Below are 4,248 nucleotides of genomic sequence, written 5' to 3'. Positions count from 1 at the left end.
TGATCTCTGGGGCCCACGAGGCCAGCGTGCGGTCAGCCAGAGGCACTGGGGCCGCCCCGGGGGCTGTAGCTCGGTCACGTCCACTTCAGTGGCCGTGTGACTTGTCCTGCCACCTGCTCCTTTGTGGGGAGGGGGGGTCACAGAGGGTCGATGGACATGTTGAAAACAGCCCCCCACCCTCACTGCCATCTAGGCCCTAACCCATTCAGCGACTCTTTGAGGGAGATATTATTTCCCTTGTGATACAGATGAAGAAACTGAGGCACAGAGAGGTTGCATGATTTCTCAAGGCTACACAGCTGGTTGGTGACAGTGGAGTTTATTTATTTTTTTTAGATTTGATGCTTGATTCCTCCTTCCTCCTCTTCTTCCTCCTCCTTCTTAATAATTCAAAATAACACAATTGTTGGTATATTTTTAATGTCTAGTGTGTTAAATATATATAACAAAGAGTTTGCCATTTAGATCAGTTTTAAGTGTACAGTTCAGTGGCATTAACTGCATTTACAATGTTGTGCCACCATCCCCACTGTCTACTTCTGACATTTTTTATCTGCCCATACCAGTAACTATGCCCTCTGAGCAGTAACTCCCTGTTCCCCTTCAGCAGCCCCCACTCTTTAAATATGCAGGGCCTAGCACGTCACTTCCTCCTCTGGTGGCCGTGAGACTCAAAATACAGTCCTCACTGCTTATCACGCCCCCCACCTCCCACCCCCAAGGTGACTTTGGTCACTGTCCCTGACGCTGCAGTGTCCTGTTCCCTCTGCCTCACGCACCCCAGACACCAGCTGGCTCTCCCCTGGTAGGCCTCGGTCCTCACTCGCCCCTCGCTCACCCCGCAGTCTGACACTCTCCTGCCCTGGATCTTCTTGTTGTTTCTCCCTTGCTTCACCCTGGAAGCTTCTCTGGGGCGTCTCTTTGGAGACGGCTTCTCTTGCTCTCTGCTGTGGACTGAATGTGGTTCCCCAGATTCCTGTGGCGAAGCCCTAACTCCCAGTGGGATCGCATTTGGAGAGGAGAAGGGTCAGGGGAGGTGATCAGGGTTAGAGGGGGTCTCAGGGGGTGAGGCCCTCATGATGGGATCTGTGCCTTTTATTTATTTATTTATTTCTCTATCTTTTAAAATTTTGTATTTTTTATTTTGAGAAAGAGAGAGAGCATGCAAGCAAGGGTGGAGCAGAGGAAGAGGGAGGGAGAGAATCTTCTTTAAAAAAATTTTTTTTAATGCTTAGTTTTGAGAGAGAGAAAGAGAGACAGGGTATGAGTGGGGGAAGGGCAGGGAGAGAGACACACACAGAATCCAAAGCAGGCTCCAGGCTCTGAGCTGTCAGCACAGAGCCCAAAGAGGGACTTGAACTTATGAACCACGAGGTCATGACCTGAGCTGAAGTTGAGCCCCCCAGGCGCCCCCCTGGGCCACTTACTGTTACCTGAGTCTCCATCTAGTCTGGCTGTAGACCTGGTCCGGACTGGAATATGAACTCCATGGGGAAGAGACTTTGTCTTGTTGGCAGCACATCCCCAGTCCCTACAAGAGGGCTGCCCCTGGGAAGGCGCTGCAGGAAGGACAAGGGGAATGAATGAAGCCCAGGCTGGGTTGGTGCCGGGGCCCCTGTGCTCTGGGACCCTTTGGCCCCGTCCCATTCCAGGCTGCCCCACTGTGACTGGGTCATGCACCCGTGGCCCACGGTTAGGGCAGGAATCTGAAACTCTGGTCTTTCTCCTGGCTCTAACATGACCTTGAGGTCACTCTCTAGATCTGGGCCTCACTTTTTTCAGCTGTGGAATCTGGGCCAGAATCCTGCCTATTCCCCGGAGGCTACCATAGATGTGTTCTCTGTGAACTGGGTGGGGAGGGTGCGTCGAGGGGTTGGAGCTGCTGGTCTGGGGGGCGTGGCAACAGTGCCCTGTCCAACCACGTTACCGGTAATAATTCTTGCGGCAGCAAGGGGCACTTGACGTGTACTAGGCTGTGACCCACCCTCCAGCCGTCAGCCACGTGAGCCCCAGGTGTGTGAGTCCGGGGGCCTTACACAGGGGGGCCACCCAAAGGCAGGGTGCAGAGGTGGGACTCACTCAAAGGGAGGGGTATGGACCCCTAGTGGGTCAAGGCAAAAGTGCAGGGAGATGGGTGTGAAGCAGGTGAGCGGGCTCACACTCTATCTGGTGGGGGATGGGCAGGACCTCATCTGAGAAGGACGGTGGCCTGCGGGGACCTGTGTCCCTGCAGCTCACACATGTACTTCACCGCTGGGGACCAGCTGTAGCACTGATCAGGGCTGCGGTGGGGGGACACCCCAACTCCATGCCCAGCTAAGTAGTTGGGAGAGAACCACAGGCTGCTTGTCACTGGCGGAGGGTGACACGCAGGGGGTCGGACCCTGCCTTTGGGTGGGCCCAGGGCTGGGTGGGGATACCAGACACACATCTGGGGCTCCTGTAGGGGGGGGCACAGCCTGCACATATCACACCCCCTTTGCTGCCTCAAGAGTTGCTACCAGGGACTGGGTAGGAAAAGCTCTGCACTTCTGGGCAGGTTTCAGAATGGCTTCCTAGTAGCAACTGGTTTATTTCCAACAGGGTCTGACACTAGATTTAAAACCCCCAGGACAGTGAAATACTCCCTGCTCCAGAGGACAGAGGCCCTGATAAGGGCTGAGACCTGCGCCAGTGGGTTTGCATCTGGCTCAGCCAAGCAGGGAAGGCAAGAGGTTTTGGTGATGAGTTAGCAGGGATGAGATCTTTGCCTCAGATTTGCACTAAGTGCACTGCCCTCTTCTTTCCTGCTTTCTCCCTCTTCCGTGAAAATCCACCAGTCCATTTTTCAAGGCCTACTGCCAATGTCCTTGCTCTAGGAAGTCTCCTCAGATTTCTCTGTGGGCATTAAGATTTATTTCCTCTGTATTCCTGTGGACATTGCTTGACATACCTTTCTTGGTGGTGATCCCACGGTTAGGAAAGGTTTGTTGAAGAACTGACTAACACCTAGAGTTGGGCAGTGCACTCCCTGCCGATCTGTGCATGGCAGACCTGAATTGACTGATCTTCAGTCTTGCTGTTGCCAGTGACTGCCTGTCCGACCTGGGCTGGCCACCCCGCTCTCTCCTGCCTCAGTTTCCCCTTGTGTGCACTGAGGAACCCGGGTAATAGGTTACCTAGTTTTCCAGCTTATCCAGTTCTGATGCTCCAGAGTAGGGATTTACAAACTGAGCTTGTAGTCTGGCTTTGGATATCCATGATCTGTCAGTTTTATGTAACAACCTATGGGTGTGTGTACATGTATGTGTGTGCAAGAGCTTTCGTTATATTTTCATAGGGATTCGTGAGCCTGGAGAGGCTACATAACCCAGTTTTAAGGCCGCTGCAGGGGGTGCGGGAGGAGAGGGTCAGAGGTAGGTAGTGTGTTCGTGCGTATCCTCTCAATTCCTCACCCAGTGTGAGTCTGTGAGCCCCCCTTCAAGAAAATCGTCCCACTTTACCTGTAAAGACACCGAGGCTGCCTGTCATGGCCACTGCTTTGGCCCTGCCAAGCTGCCACCTAGCGGAGGCCATTGTGAGCTCACAGGCTGGGCTGCCTTTGCAGCCGCCTTGGGGAGCAGTGGCCCTGGGGACCGGTGTCCTGCTGCCACCCAGCAGCTCTCTGTCAGTGCAGCCCTGTACCCCCACTTCCCGGGGCGGAGACCAGCCACTCGCCCGGAGAGAAGGTCTGGAAGAGGTTTTTCCACATTACGTTATAGAATTTCTTTTCAGCATAGGTGTGGGGGCGCCTGGGTGGCTCAGTGGGTTGAGTGTTCGACTCTCGGTTTCAGCTCAGGTCATGAGCTCATAGTTCATGAGTTTGAGCCCTGCATCAGGCTTTGTGCTGGTAGCACAGAGCCTGCTTGGGATTCTCTCCCTCTCCCTCTCTCTCTGCCCCTCCCCTGCTCGCTCCTTCTTTCTCAAAATAAATAAACTTAGGGGGGGAAAAAAGGCATAGCAGGACTACATACATGTAGTATGTATCCCGACTGAGGGATCACATTCTTTCTCATAGTCCTCTGTTCCTGTGCACAGCTTCCCAGTCATTCTGGCTGCAGCTTCCTCCGCATCTCCCCACTCCTGCAGTGCAGTTGCATCTACATTTGCTCTCCTAGCCTCTCCCCAGAGCCTCCTGATCGCAGGCCAGGCCCTCCTCACGGAGCAGCAGAGTCCACACACTGGGCGGTCCTGCTGTGTGGAGTGGAGAGAGGGAGAGAACGTAACAGA

General features: G+C 54.0%; 1 long non-coding RNA gene across 2 annotated transcripts; it reads right to left on the bottom strand.

Annotated features, from left to right (window-relative positions):
* Nucleotides 1-278: 278 nt before the first annotated feature.
* Nucleotides 279-1,891, bottom strand: LOC115305894. 2 transcript variants are annotated; one of them, XR_003915077.1, is made up of 4 exons: nucleotides 1,774-1,891; nucleotides 1,434-1,559; nucleotides 839-989; nucleotides 279-380 (listed from the first exon to the last, which is right to left on the bottom strand). It is a non-coding gene; the product is annotated as an uncharacterized LOC115305894 (long non-coding RNA). The 2 variants fall into 2 exon arrangements; XR_003915078.1 differs by having other exon boundaries at nucleotides 279-377.
* Between the last annotated feature and the right edge of the window lie 2,357 nt (nucleotides 1,892-4,248).

Source organism: Suricata suricatta, chromosome 2 (genome assembly GCF_006229205.1).
Source record: "Suricata suricatta isolate VVHF042 chromosome 2, meerkat_22Aug2017_6uvM2_HiC, whole genome shotgun sequence".
Taxonomy (NCBI): domain Eukaryota; kingdom Metazoa; phylum Chordata; class Mammalia; order Carnivora; family Herpestidae; genus Suricata; species Suricata suricatta.
This window is presented reverse-complemented; position numbering and strand designations above follow the sequence as displayed.